General features: G+C 52.0%; 1 protein-coding gene across 2 annotated transcripts in view; it reads left to right on the forward strand.

Annotated features, from left to right (window-relative positions):
* The first annotated feature begins 11517 nt into the window (after positions 1-11517).
* The window catches only part of UNKL (unk like zinc finger), a 39152-nt gene continuing 33989 nt past the window's right edge, over positions 11518-16680 (forward strand). For both annotated transcript variants that reach the window (XR_012945383.1, XM_032960964.2), the window contains exon 1: positions 11518-12631. The gene's annotated coding sequence lies outside the window, so the exon portion shown is untranslated. The remainder of the gene's footprint in view (positions 12632-16680) is intronic.

Genomic DNA, 16680 nt, shown 5'->3' on the forward strand with positions numbered 1-16680 from the left:
GTCGTGCATACATTTGTGCGGTTCACACTTCGTGTGTGTGCATGAATACACATGTAGAGTATATTCTACATGGCTACTGCCATGTGGGGAGGTAGTGACGATTATTTGAACCGGTCCTAGGCCTCCACTAGGTCTACTCAGCCTCAAATGAATACTTGGTGCGGTGTGTGAACATCGCCACTCGGGATACAAAAAAGGCGGCCGGGCGTGGTGCTGGTAACCCCCCCCCCCCCCTCACCGTGTGCCGTGCGGCCTCCATAGGCGCCACTCGCGAACAGCACTTGCCACAAATGTTTGCTAAGGCTACACGGGGTACCTTTGTCTTTGGGGGGCAAATATAGAGTTGGGGGTAGGTGACGGCCATGTCTTTGTTACGGTATGGGGGCGTATGGGAGGGCGCAATAATTGAATGTTCGAGACTCCCCTGGAATGTCCCTTTGGGGCATTCGTAAAGTCGTTGTGGAGCGGCCACGTGGCGGATCTGTAACGACGCTGTAAAGTTTTCACCCCGAGTTTTATTCCTGGCTGCTAATGAGAAACCCCGGCAGCTATCTTATAACCTGACCTAGCCTCGTGTGGGTCCGTACAGCGGAGAGTTATTGGTTGCAGTGATCGCTGGCTTCGTCACGTATCCTGGAGGAATCCGATGAGCTATGAAGCTCTTTTCCACAGGTGCCCCCCTCGTGCGTTGCGCCGGACTTGGCGCAATGCTCCCGGTCGAAACGAGGGCTGTGTCTGGTGTCTTCGTTTAGTGTTGTTGTCCTTCCCCCGCACCTCCAATTAGCACGGTTGGCCACGTACGGTGCGAAATAAGTTTTACATACATACACACGTACGCCTGTGTGAATGTGCATGACATGTGGACACGTAAGAAAATTATTTTCAATGAATGAGGAACTGAAAATGTCAAGAAGTTCCGTTTTTAAATTACTCGTCTGAGAGTTAAAATTCCTCATTCACCTCCCGACTTCCCCTTTGACTTCTCTCCAGTGGAGGCCCCTTCCACCAACACTGACTTGAGCAAGTAATTTGCAGGGCTGAACCTTTGAGGAAAGGATATTCCCTTTATAAGTGCATGGTGGGAGCGCGAGTGGATCAATGATCTGATCTTGCATGTCACGTGACAATGATACCCGCAATACAGCCTCGCTGGCCCTTTCTCCTCTTACATTTGCAGAAGGGAGATCACTGATTTTAAATCGAGATTGAAAACTAATTTCTTTAAAACTGCTTTTTTGTGTTTAGTTTGTTGTCCTTCCCCCGCACCTCCGATTAGCACGGTTGGCTACGTGCGGTGCGAAATAAGTTCAACATATATCTACATACTTACCCCGTGTACAGAGTGTTGTGTTTGGGCAGCCTACCCGAAAGCAATCTTTGTGTGGGATACAATGTAGATAAATACATTGTTGATTCTTCAATAAACCTGAGTATCTGAACAAATGTCTCTCGGTGTCCTGGCGTGCAAGGCGACACGCAGACCTCGCTGCAGACAAGCCCCGGGCTTGAATTAATTGGCGCATTTATAACATTTTCCAACATTTGTTTGTTATCGCGTGGGAAACAACGAATTTTTATCATTGGAATGTTCTTTATTGGGGTGGATTAGTGGGTTATTGGGAAGACCATTAAAGTAAATTACTGTAAACTAAGCTATTTTTTTTATTTTACCAGGTAAGACCCACTGAGCCGTTTAGCTTTTTTTCGGAAGCTACCTGGTCACAAATTATAGCCCAACGAAGTGGCTCATCATCACGTGGACATTTATATAAGCCAAATAATCGAAATGCATGTTTCTAAATGTGGAGAAAAATCCACGCGACCACGGGGAGAACGTGCAAACTCCAAATATACAGCAGGCGTCACGGTCGGGATCGAACCCACGACCACCTGTATACCAGGCGAGGGAGTTAACATTTCGCCAGCGCAGTGGCGAGATGTTAACAACGAAGCAACCACAACAACGAAGCAAATATAAATCAGGGCAACAGTAGTCACGTGACAGGAGAAACTAAATAATACACAAACGTGAGGCGATATGAAAGGAAATTATTTCCTGTGATATAAGTTGGCTTGGACAAATTACATGGTGGAAAAAAAAACCGATCGTCCTTTAAAAATCGTGAAGAATGCAACTCGGTGCATGTAAACAATGGGATGAGCGAACACGGCGAGGAATACGGGTACAGTACTCGTGACAAGAACCCAGGGGTAAGCGGTTTCTTTATTTAACGAAGAGACATTTCCGCGACGCCAAGGCGACCGGAGCCGCGGTCGGCCTGGAAATCCCCCGCCGTGACGATTGGGCGTGAGACGACCCAACACACTCCCCGTGCGGGCGGGCGCCTTGACAGTGGTGCAACAACAATCGTCGCCGTTCGTCACTAAGTGGCGGAAACGTCACCACGGCGCTTGTGCCAGGCTAGGTGCACTTTGAGGCCGTCATGTGAAGTGTCGAAGGCTCGCTGGCAGGAGGTCACGGGACAGATCCTGCAGGTGCCATGGGTTGACTGGCAGATGCACCAATTGTGTTCCCCTACTGTGCCAACTCTCTGCGCTTTAGCTGCCCGGCGCTACACTCGTTGTTGTGAGCGTCGCTGCTCTGCCTTCCGTTGTTGCTGTAGGGCGACTGCTTCCAACTCCCCCGTAGCAGCGTCCTTCACGAGCCTCCTCCACAGAGGCCGATCTTGACACCTTTGGTACCAGTCATCGGCAAGTCTACTCAGCTCCACATCCTCCTGCACCACATCACCCCGTCTCTTCTCTAGCCCGTTCCGTGCCCGTCTAGCCCCCCTCTATCTGGCCAACTTGAAGATGCTCGGCATGCGGTGGCCGAGCATGACAGTGGAGCCCAGCCCACGCCGCACACATTATTAACCTGCTCAGGAATCTCAAACTCATTCACAAAGTTACCCGCACCCGACCAGGGATCGTTTTAACATTGCACAAGAACGTTTAGCGAGCAGGAAATGTTGGTGGATGTTGTTTTATTTTGGTAAAAATATCTTTGCAAGGCATGCAAAGGTTAAATAAATCTTCTTAACGTTGGAGGTAAAAGTTCAGCATGTCGGTTTCCTGGAACCGTGAGGGGAAAACCCGCAGTGAATCGCAAATAACCCCACCGAGCATATCATCAGCCGTTGGATTAGAATACAAATCATCACACGGCCGTGTTATTGCAGTGATGCAACACGTGAGCCACTTAACCTTTCAACCACGAGCACCAATAACACAAACAACGAAAATTGTTCTTACGGAGGAGAGCCTCAGAAAAATGCGGGACGTTTTTGGATCGTCGCAAAATCGCCTCTGATAAAAAAAAACAGCGTTTTAAATAAAACCAATATATTTATTTGTTAGATCCTGACAGACAAGCTCAAGGTATTCGCTGAGGTGACCTTGAGACTGCAGCTAACTCCATCGCTTGGTGTGCAGGAGGCCGTGGGTTCGATCCCGATCCTGGCGCCCGCTGTATATTTGGAGTTTGCGTCTCTCTCTCCGCGTGGTCGCGTGGGATTTTCTCCTGGTTCTCCACACTTAGAATCATGCTTTTAGAGTATTTGACTGCGATACATTTCCACGTGCTAAGCCATTTCGTTGAGCTATCATTTTGTGGCCAGGTCACTTCCGAAAAAAAGCTGCATAGCTCAATGGGACCTTATCTGGTAAAATAAAAAAATATAGTTTAAATAAAAAATGTTGTAGAGCGCATGGCTTGCATCACTCACCTCCGAGGGCTATCTCAGAACAATGAGAAGAGTCTCGTTGTTCAGACGCGACCTCGCTATCACGAATGATAATGGCTCAACAGAGTGGCTCATCGTGTGGAAATTAATAGCAGCCAAATTATTCAAATAATCGAAATGCATGTTTCGAAATGTGGGGGGAAGAACACTTCCCAGCGTGGCACTCTCACAGCACGGGCAGATTGATTCATCTCATTGGCCCAGTATCGCTTATGATGATGATGTGGGAAGTGAACTCCGTCTGGAAGGCTGGGTCTGGTTGCCAAAATCCAAAACGCGCTCTTGGGAATTCATCTTCAAGACATTTTTCATGGAAACCAGGCAACGGGGGATCCCAGACAGATGGAGCTGTGCAGCCGAGCGCACAAACTCGACTTGAAACGCAACACTGGGGCATTTCTCTTCCAAAAATGCTGTAACGCCGGCGGCACGCGGCCTTCCCAGAAATGCGCCGCGGTTGCAGTGAAGAGGCCGTGCTTTGTGATGCAGGCTGAGCGCCACGATCGGGGGCCCATTTGCTGAATGCGGGCGGGCGGCCTGACAAATGACCCGAGCCCCTGCAGGAATGCGCCGTGAAGAGGTGGGGGCTGAAGAGGTGGGGGGGGGGGCGGCCTAGGGGGACTCCCTCCCTCCCTCGCTACGTGAGGAATGTTCGCGCGATGTCCATAGCAGCGTAGAGGCACAATCAGTGCAGCTGAGCTTTGATCCCAGGATCACACTCCTCCTGTCAGAGATCAAGTCCCTTTCGTATATTCCTCAAGATCTATATCGTATGCACGCGATCTCGGATTTACGACGGACGGCATTTACGACGATCCCAATTAACGCCGTTTATATAATGCGACGGTGGATCGATTTACGATACATTTTGCGACACGACTCCGAAAACGTTTGAACAGAGTGAGTCTGGTTTCCGACGGGACTTGGCGTGGGGCTTTTGTTATTCTCGAGTGTTTGTGTAGATTTTTTTTTCAACCTATTAAATCCTCTTAAATATGACCGATAAAAGGAAAAACATCGGAAAGTGATATTTCTACTATGGGGAAAATAGTCCTATTTACGACGATCTGATTTAGAACGATCCAATCTACGGCGACGGAATATCCAGGATCGCGTTGTGTCGTAAAAGCGGAGACTGCCTGCAATGTAAATGTATGAATGTATGTTGAACTTCTTTCGCACCGTACGTAGCCGCCGCGCGAATCGGAGGCGCGGGGGACACGAAACACAGTTCGTTCATAGACTCGACACACTAAAGAACCACAATGGAAGTAAACTCAACATTAATTCGTCAGTAACCGTGCTCTTAAAGGGCAACGTATATAGTAGTCGACGTTTCGGGCAATGGGGCTTCTGAATGCCACAGGCTGTGAAGAAGGGCCATTGCCCAAAACGTCGGCGATGAGAATAAAACCCCGATGTATGTCTCCCCCCTTCTACGTCGTTTCGCAAAAATGTCGTCACTTTATTATGAACGCCGCTACCCGATGATTAGCGTCGCCTCAACCCTCACACTCTCACGTCGCCTCAACCTCCAAGTCGCCTCAACCCCCACTCTCACGTCGCCTCAACCCCCACGTCGCCTCAACCCCCACTCTCACGTCGCTTCAATCCCCACGTCGCCTCAACCCCCACGTCGCCTCAACCCTCCCACACAGTCTCACGTCGCCTCAACCCCCACGTCGCCTCAACCCCCACGTCGCCTCAACCCTCCCACTCACTCTCACGTCGCCTTAATCCCCACGTCGCTTCAACCCCCACTCACTCACGTCGCCTCAACTCCCACGTCGCCTCAACTCCCACGTCGCCTCAACCCCCACGTCGCCTCAACCTCCACGTCGCCTCAACCCCCACGTCGCCTCAAACCCCACGTCGCCTCAACCCTCACGTCGCCTCAACCCCCACGTCGCCTCAACCCTCCCACTCACTCACGTCGCCTCAACCCCCACGTCGCCTCAACCCCCACGTCGCCTCAACCCTCACGTCGCCTCAACCCCCACGTCGCATCAACCCCCACTCACTGACGTCGCCTCGTTATACGTCGCCTCTCAGTCTCCACCACCACCACTACCACCCTGTAACATCGCATTGATTTACCTCGTTTCGGTATTCGTCGTCACATCGCTCAGGCACGCATCTCCCCGACGTGAACAGGGGTGTTGCTGTATAAAAAGCGGGAAATTTTCCTTCTCCTGCGCCTCCGATTGGCGCGGTTGGCTACGTACGGTGCGAAAGAAGTCGAACACACGCGTGTGTGCTTTGCCTTTTAAGGCCACGCTGTTGCTGACGGATGCGCCGAGTGTGCCGGCAACACAGCAGCAGTTGCGGCAGCAGCAGCAGTCACCCAACAGCGTGTTTCGTGTACAGACGCCACAGCTTGTGTTGTGGGGTCACAGTCAACGTGAGATGCGAGGCGACACAGAGCGGATGGTCGTGGTCAGGACGATGTCTGCTGCTCTATATAGTCACACTAAACATACACAAAGATAGACAAAGGTCCCCCGTGTAGCGTGAACAGACGTTTGGGTCAAGTGCTGTTCAGCGAGTAGCACCTATGAAGGCGGGAACGGCACACTATGGGGTGGGTGGCCAACGCCACGCCCAGCGATGTTTACACACGCACCAGGTACTCAGTTGAGGCTGAGTCGATCTAGGGGAAGCCCAAGACCGGCTCAGATAATCGTCAACTCGTGTTGACCGTGAGCGGGGATCGAACCCGGAGTGAGCTGGGTTCGTAGCGCAGCTCGCTAACCGCTGCACCACCGCTCCCCACACCGACACACACCACCCACGGCGGCGTGCCGAGCCTGCTGGCCGTGCTGCTTTTAAAGGTTGCATCATCAGCACAATAGACAATTGTCGCCTGGCTTGAAGAAAGCAACACGCGGACTCCACACATACAAAACCTGACATGTTTTTATCGTCCAAACTTCCGTGGGATTCTGTTCGCCACGCGTGCACAGCGGGGGGTGGGGGCACAGGGGGCACGTGCCCTGGGCCCCTAATCATGGGGGTGGGGGCTGATCCACGTGGATTGAGAGTGAATTGATGCGAGGAATCTGCATCTAAACCATCAGTCCATACGAAAACCTGACGCTTGTTAGATATCTACATCGTAGACTACTGTATCTATCGAGATGTAATATAACCTCTCTTGAAAACTAAAGTGAAAGATACGTTTATGTGCTTTTGTAGTTTATTAAAAAACGGATGACAGTTTATGTTCAGAACTTCGAGAGTAATTTACACAATATATGTAGTCAATACATCCTATTACGCATCTTTATCGCTTTAAAGGTATGTCTACAGGTGTTAGGCTGTATGGTGGCTGTAAGGAAAGAGTGCAAATGTTTTACGGGGGGAAATGTGTTGCTATTTGTTTATAATTTGAATTATTACAGAAGATATAGATTTAGTCAGGCTGTCTTTTTAATATTATTTATCACTTACAAGTATAACACTCAAACAATAAATACACGTTCCTGAAAGGTGCGGCGATAATATCGACGCGATGTAAATCAAAGCCAGCGTCGTTCTGGGCTCTACACACGGGGCACAGCGGGTGGGATCTACGGACGGAATTCTCCAATTCACAAATGTGAATCATGATTATCATTATTGTAACAAAGCATTGGCCCCCACAGCTTGCGTAGGGGGATCTTTGTCTTTGCTGCGCGTAAAACATATCTCGTCTGTCCGACCTGGTGGTTGTTGCTGGAGTCGGCAGTGGACGAAGTGGAATGCGCCCGGACGTGCTGCTGCTGCTGCATGCAAGGACCTTGCGGTGCGTGACTCAGAATCTGAATCTGTATTGAGACTGCAGCAGGACGGAGGAATCCGATGAGCTATGAAGCTCTTTTTTCACAGATGGCCAGTAGGAGCGGCGGGTAAGAAAGTTACAACAGCAGCAAACACCGATAGGAGTGCAAAGTATATGAAAGTAAAACAAGTCACTAAATTAATTTGTTTTATTTGAGTACAAAATTGCAAAAGTCCATCAGTGCAGCTCGGCGGGCCAGGGGCTGCACTGCCACTGGGAGGGACGAGCAAGGCCAGGATATGGGGGCCGAGGGAGGCTGTAAAGTCGCCCCTCGTGGAACTAAACTAAAATGTGTTTTATTTGACCAGGTAAGGCCAACTAAATGTGGACACAAAAACCGGAGTTCCTGGGGAAAAATCCACGCGACTACGGAGAGAGAGACACGCCAACTCCAAATATACAACAGGCGTCAGGGTCGGGATCAAAACCACGACCTCAAATATACCAGCCGAGGGAATTAACATCACGCCACCTTGGCACCATTCTCGAAAAAGATCTCATAGTTCAGTGGGCTTTGCCTGGTAAAATAAAATCTCGGTTGAGTGTTCCCCACTGCGTCTGTCTCCTGCCGCACAGAAGACCGCCAACGTCACATTTCGGTTACGAGAGCATCCGTGAAATAACATTTTCATCCGCTGCTTAAAATATTGACATCAGTTTTTGATATCCATAGCTGCGAGTACTCAGTTAAATAATCGTTTTACATGACTGTTCAAAACAGTGTTCGAGGCATGCAGAGGAGTTGAAAGTAATACAGCGATTGGCAAGGATCCTGCATTCTTGTTATATCGTTCATATTTAATATGGTTTAAATAGAGTGGCTGGGTGGAATGAGTTGGGTTCAGAGTTGACCTGTAACAAAACACCCCCATTAAGGCCAAGGGAGACTGGCGATAATAAATTCGACGTACAATACAAGTCAACAGTGGCCACGGGATTCCAGAATCCAATTCACACCCTCGGGAGAGCCCCGCACGAACTCCACGACAAGTCGGACTGCTGCCACGGATCTCAACCCGTGGACCGCATGGGAAGGCCACTCGGCGTGCCCTCTTCACCCACTCGACGTGCCCTCTTCACCCACTCGGCGTGCCCTCTTCACCCACTCGACGTGCCCTCTTCACCCACTCGGCGTGCCCTCTTCACCCACTCGGCGTGCCCTCTTCACCCACTCGGCGTGCCCTCTTCACCCACTCGGCGTGCCCTCTTCACCCACTCGGCGTGCCCTCTTCACCCACTCGGCGTGCCCGTTTCACCCACTCGACGTGCCCTCTTCACCCACTCGACGTGCCCTGTTCACCCACTCGACGTGCCCGCTTCACCCACTCGACGTGCCCTCTTCACCCACTCGACGTGCCTGCTTCACCCACTCGACGTGCCTGCTTCACCCACACGGCGTGCCCTCTTCACCCACTCGGCGTGCCCTCTTCACCCACTCGGCGTGCCCTCTTCACCCACTCGACGTGCCCTCTTCACCCACTCGACGTGCCCTCTTCACCCACTCGACGTGCCCGCGGCGTGCCCTCTTCACCCACTCGGCGTGCCCGCTTCACCCACTCGACGGCATCAACCGCTTGGGACGTTCGCCAGGCGGAGCCCTGCATACCACTGGCTCACCACTCAGCAACCTCAACATGAGCGTATGAAGGTAACTGATCATAATCACCTGAAATGAGTGGAGTTATCAAGTATGCATGCTGAACTTATTTCGCGCCGTACGTAGTCGACCATGCTAATAGGAGGTGCGAATAAATCGTAACGTGTAACGTTTTCCCCCTTAGATGGGTGCCGATATTTGCTCTGCCCATGGACTAAATGGGCATCACTGCAACCTGAGGAGGCACAAGGTAGAAGCTCGACCAGTACAGGGGGCCATACATTCATGAACACATATGGATGCAAATTTACACTAAATACGAATTACATCCCAAATCTCCATCTTGTCCACAGCTGGTTTCTGATCTCACGACACGTGTGTCCGAATCTCTGTCATCTCGACGCATCTCTGTCTTGTCTCTTTCTTTCTTCGCTCATCTCAATACTCATCTCTACGTCCATATCCCTTTTGTGATCTCACGAGGAGTTTATAATTAAAATTGTCGGAGCTCAGTCCTGGAGAGTTCCGGATAAAATGAAGCCGGGCGCGAGCAGCAGCAGCAGAGCAGCACTGCTGCTGTGTGCATGCCGGGTGTGCTGTGGCTGCTGTGACGTGCGGCTTGTTTTGATCGACACTCAAGACTAGAAAACACACCGCCCTCTCACATTGACACACTCACACACATTGACACACTTACACGCACACCCCTACACAAACACGTACTGCACCCCTACAGACACACACCCCTACACAACAAAGATAACAAATATTCCCCATATAGCCTTAACAGACTGTAGGGGCAAGTGCTGTTAGCGAGCACCTATGAAGGCCGGAACGGTACACGAGGGGGTGGGTGGCCAGCACCACGCCCGACCGCCTTTGTCTCCCTAGTAGCAATGTTTACATACCGCACCAGGTACTCATTTGAGGCTGAGTCGACCTAGGGGAGGCCCGGGACCGGTACAGATAATCGTCACTGGTGTTGGCCGTGAGCGGGAATCGAACCCGGGTGGTCAGGTTCATAGCGCAGCGCGCTAACCGCTACACTATCGCTCCGCACACACCCCTACACACACTGACACACACACTGACACATACACACCCCTACACACACACCCCTACACACACACACTGACACACACCCCTACACACACACTGACACACATCCGACTGCCTCCAACTGCCCAGTAGCATCCTTCACAAGCCTCCTCCACAGAGGCCGATCTTGACACCGCTGGTACCAGTCATCGGCAAGTCCACTCAGCTCCACGTCCTCCTGTACTGTCACTCCATCTCTTCTCTAGCCCGTGTCCCGCCCGTTTAGCCCCCTCGATTTGGCCGAACAAAAGCTGTTTCGGCATGCGGTGGCTGGGCATGCGGGCTACATGACCCAGCCAACGCAGCCTTGCCTGCCGGAGGAGCTCACTGATGGGACCTTGCCCAGATCTTTCAAGGATTTGTGAGCTCCTCACACAATCCAGCCTGGTTAAACCCAAGATGGATCGTAGGCAGGCTAGCCTAAATGTTTCTAACCGGCGAAGATGTTCCATTAGGGGGGTCCACGTTTCGCAAGCGTAGAGAAGGGAGGGAATGACCGTGGCCGAGAAGACCTGAAGCTTAGTGCGGAGCGACAGACCAGGTAGCTTCCACACAGCGTTACGCAACCGATGAAAAGATATTGCCGCTCGACTGATTCGGAGTGAGACCTCTGCTGTTAAACTGGAACCGGTCATAAGCACACTGCCCAGGTATGGGAAACTCTCCACTCTCTCGACAACTGCCCCATCACCGATTGGGAGGTGTGGGGGGTGGAGTGTCCGATGGTACAAAATACCCAGGCAGGTGCTTAGTTTTGGTGAGACTGATGGTAAGGCCCCATCTCTTAGTGGCACGTTCCAGTCTCAGCAGTAGCATCTCCAACTCCTCCTCTGAATGAGCAGCTATTACCAAATCATCGGCATACATAACGTGGTTGAGCAATAGGGAGCCATCCCTTGACCGCACCCGGGCATCGATCAGCCTCCCATTATATCTGTACCATATGGAGATTCCCCCGGTACAGCTATTGAAGGCTTCACGAACTACGTGGTAAAAATAGATGTTAAGTAATGTGGGAGCCAGAGGACATCCCTGTCGCACCCCAAGGTGTACAGGGAATGGCTCTGACTCCCGGCCACGTAGTTTTACCCGGGCCCGCTCACCATCATTAAGGTCCTTAATGATCGTTAGCAGAGGGTCAGGGACTCCAAAAGCACGAAGAACAACCCAGAGGCCAGGCCTATTGATGGTGTCATAGGCCTTGACCAGGTCAATAAAGCAGAGATGTAGGTCTACACACACACACCGACACACGCACTGACACAACAACAACCGCCATTCGCCACTAAGTGGCGGTGACGTCACCACGACGCTTGTGCCAGGCCACACTGACACACACACCGACACACACACCCCGACACACACCCCTACACACACACACTGACACACTCCCCTACACACACACACCGACACACACAAACCCCTACACACACACTGACACACACACACCCCGACACACACACACCGACACAGACACACCGACACACACACCGACACACACACACCCCTACACACACACATCGACACACACACCCCTACACACACACCGACACACACACACATCGACACACACACACCGACACACACACCCCCCTACACACACACACACCGACACACACACTCCTACACACACACACCGACACACACCAACACACACACCGACACACACACACCGACACACACACACCGACACACACCAACACACACACCCCTACACACACACACACACACCGACACACACACCAACACACACACCCTCGGGCTCACACTTCCGCGTGCCTCCCCACTGCGCCACGCGAGACGAGGAGGAGGAGGAAGATGCTCCTGGTGGACTACAGCGGGGGTGGTCTACAGCGGGGGTGACTCCAGCAGGGTAGACTCCAGCAGGGTAGACTACACAGACTCACAGACTACAGCACAACAATAGTTTTATAGTGAGGCTGTAGCGGTGTAGACTTCAGTAGAGAAAACTAGGACTGCGCAAGCTACAGCCTACACGAGCGTCGTGCACAGCAGCGGCAGCGCAGTCAGTAGCTGGGCACAGCCTGCCTGGATGTCGCCTCATCATAGCCTATGGACGGACAGCCCTGCAGCCTAGCACAGGATATCGGGCGCAGCCTCACATAGCCGAGCTTAAGCTGTCCCCTATTACAGCTTATAGGCAGCTGCATCATAGCATGGCGCACTGTTTTCGCATTGCTGACACGGACTGTATGTACAGCAGCGTGTTCCATCATAGCCTCGCAGTATGGTCCGTAGCCTAGGATAGCAGCCTCCCATAGCTGGGCTACAGCTGAGTGTAGCCAGCCGCGAGTCGTCGCTTCCAGCCGCCTCCTCCTCGTCTGCTGCTGCTGAACTTCCCTTGGTGAAGTGAGTAGCGGTCAAGGCGTCACACACACAGCGTCACACACACACAGTGTCACACACACACAGTGTCACACACACACTCAGTGTCACACTCACAGTGTCACACACACACTCACAGTGTCACACACACACTCACAAACACAGTGTCACACACACACACTCAGTGTCACACACACACTCAGTGTCACACTCACAGTGTCACACACACACTCACAGTGTCACACACACACTCACAGTGTCACACACACACACTCAGTGTCACACACTCAGTGTCACACTCACAGTGTCACACACACACTCACACAGACTCACAGTGTCACACACACTCAGTGTCACACTCACAGTGTCACACACACACTCACAGTGTCACACACACACTCACAGTGTCACACACACACACTCACACACACAGTGTCACACACACACACTCAGTGTCACACACACACTCAGTGTCACACTCACAGTGTCACACACACACTCACACAGACTCACAGTGTCACACACACACTCACACAGACTCACAGTGTCACACACACTCAGTGTCACACTCACAGTGTCACACACACACACTCACAGTGTCACACACACAGAGTGCCACACTCACAGTGTCACACACACTCACACAGACTCACAGTGTCACACACACACTCTGTCACACACAGACTCACAGTGTCACGCACAGACTCACAGTGTCACACACACACACACTCAGTGTCACACACACACTCAGTGTCACACGAAGACAAAGATCCCCCATATAGCCTTAACAGACTGTAGGGGCAAGTCACAGTGTCACACACACTCACAGTGTCACTCACACACTCTGTCACACACAGACTCACAGTGTCACACACACAAAAACAAGACAAAGATCCCCCATATAGCCTTAACAGACTGTAGGGGCAAGTGGTGTTAGCGAGCACCTATGAAGGCCGGAACGGTACACGAGGGGGTGGGTGGCCAGCACCACGCCCGACCGCCTTTGTCTCCCTAGTGGCAATGTTTACACACCGCACCAGGTACTCATTTGAGGCTGAGTCGACCTAGGGGAGGCCCGGGACCGGTTCAGATAATCGTCACTGGTGTTGGCCGTGAGCGGGAATCGAACCCGGGTCGCCAGGTTCATAGCGCAGCGCGCTAACCGCTACACTATCGCTCCCCACTACACAAAACACACACACACTCACAGTGTCACACACACACTCAGTGTCACACTCACAGTGTCACACACACAGACTCACAGTGTCACAAACACACACACAGTGTCACACACATACACTCACAGTGTCACACACACACACACTCAGTGTCACACTCACGGTGTCACACACACACACTCAGTGTCACACACATACTCAGTGTTACACGAAGACAAAGCTCCCCCATATAGCCTTAACAGACTGTAGGGGCAAGACACTCACAGTGTCACACACACACACTCACACACTCACACAGACTCACAGTGTCACACACACACACTCACAGTGTCACACACACTCAGTGTCACACTCACAGTGTCACACACACACACTCACACAGACTCACAGTATCATACACACACTCACAGTGTCACACTCACACTCAGTGTCACACAGTGCCAGACACACACTCACACAGACTCACAGTGTCACACACAGACTCACAGTGTCATACACAGACTCAGTGTCACACTTACAGTGTCACACACACAGAGTGCCACACTCACAGTGTCACACACACACTCACACAGACTCACAGTGTCACACACACACTCTTTCACACACAGACTCAGTGTCACACACAGACTCACAGTGTCACACACACACTCAGTATCACACTCACAGTGTCACACACACACACTCAGTGTCACACACACACTCTGTCACACACAGACGCACAGTGTCACACACAGACTCACACAGACTCACAGTGTCACACACACACTCAGTGTCACACTCACAGGGTCACACACACTCACACAGACTCACAGTGTCACACACAGACTCACAGTGTCACACACACAGACTCACACACACACACTCAGTGTCACACAGTGTCACACACACACACTCAGTGTCACACTCACAGTGTGACACACACACTCACAGACTCACACTCAGTGTCACACAGTGCCAGACACACACTCACACAGACTCACAGTGTCACACACAGACTCACAGTGTCATACACAGACTCAGTGTCACACTTACAGTGTCACACACACAGAGTGCCACACTCACAGTGTCACACACACACTCACACAGACTCACAGTGTCACACACACACTCTTTCACACACAGACTCAGTGTCACACACAGACTCACAGTGTCACACACACACTCAGTATCACACTCACAGTGTCACACACACACACTCAGTGTCACACACACACTCTGTCACACACAGACGCACAGTGTCACACACAGACTCACACAGACTCACAGTGTCACACACACACTCAGTGTCACACTCACAGGGTCACACACACTCACACAGACTCACAGTGTCACACACAGACTCACAGTGTCACACACACAGACTCACACACACACACTCAGTGTCACACAGTGTCACACACACACACTCAGTGTCACACTCACAGTGTGACACACACACTCACAGACTCACACACAGTGTCACACACAGACTCAGTCTCACACACAGACTTACAGTCTCACACACACACTCATTGTCACACTCACAGTGTCACACAGACTCACACAGACTCACAGTGCCACACTCACAGTGTCACACACAGACACACACACAGACTCACAGTCTCACACACAGATTCACAGTCTCATACACATACTCACAGTATCACACACACTCAGTGTCACACTCACAGTGTCACACACACAGTATCACACACAGTATCACACACACACTCACAGTGTCACACTCACAGTGTCACACACACACTCAAAGACTCACAGTGTCACGCTAACAGTATCACACACACAACAACAACCGCCATTCGCCACTAAGTGGCGGTGACGTCACCACGACGCTTGTGCCAGGACATGTGCACCTTGAGGCCACGTGGAGTGTCGAACGCCCGCTGGCAGGAGGTCACGGGGCAGACCCAGGTGCCACGGGTCGACTGACTGAGATGACTGGCTGATGCACCACCTGTGCCCCCTACTGTGCCAACCTGCTGTGCTTTAGCCACCCGGCGCTCCGCTCGTTGTTGTGAGCGTCGCTCCTCCGCCCTCCGTTGTTGTTGGAGGGCGACTACCTCCAACTGCCCAGTAGAGTCCTTCACGAGCCTCCTCCACAGAGGCCGATCTTGACACCGCTGGTACCAGTCATCGGCAAGTCCACTCAGCTCCACGTCCTCCTGTACCACATCACTCCATCTCTTCTCTAGCCCGTGCCGCGCCCGTTTAGCCCCCTCAATCCGGCCGAACAAAAGCTGTTTCGGCATGCGGTGGCTGGGCATGCGGGCTACATGACCCAGCCAACGCAGCCTTGCCTGCCGGAGGAGCTCACTGATGGGACCTTCACAGATCTTTCAAGGATTTGTGAGCTCCTCACACAATCCAGTCTGGTTAAACCCAGGATGGATCGTAGGCAGGCTAGCCTAAATGTTTCTAACCGGCGAAGATGTTCCATTAGGGGGGTCCACGTTTCGCAAGCATAGAAAAGGGAGGGAATGACCGTGGCCGAGAAGACCTGAAGCTTAGTGCGGAGCGACAGACCAGGTAGCTTCCACACAGCGTTACGCAACCGATGAAAAGATATTGCCGCTCGACTGATTCGGAGTGAGACCTCTGCTGTTAAACTGGAGCCGGTCATAAGCACACTTCCCAGGTATGGGAAACTCTCCACTCTCCACAACTGCCCCATCACCGATTGGGAGTTGTGGGGGTGGAGTGTCAGATGGTACAAAATACCCAGGCAGGTGCTTAGTTTTGGTGGGGCTGATGGTAAGGCCCCATCTCTTAGTAGCACGCTCCAGTCTCAGCAGCAGCGTCTCCAACTCCTCCTCTGAATGAGCAGCTATTACCAAATCATCAGCATACATAACGTGGTTGAGCAATAGGGAGCCATCCCTTGACCGCACCCTGGCA

This window comes from Petromyzon marinus, chromosome 26 (genome assembly GCF_048934315.1).
Source record: "Petromyzon marinus isolate PM22_M1 ecotype Great Lakes invasive population chromosome 26, UKy_Petmar_22M1.pri1.0, whole genome shotgun sequence".
NCBI lineage: Eukaryota > Metazoa > Chordata > Hyperoartia > Petromyzontiformes > Petromyzontidae > Petromyzon > Petromyzon marinus.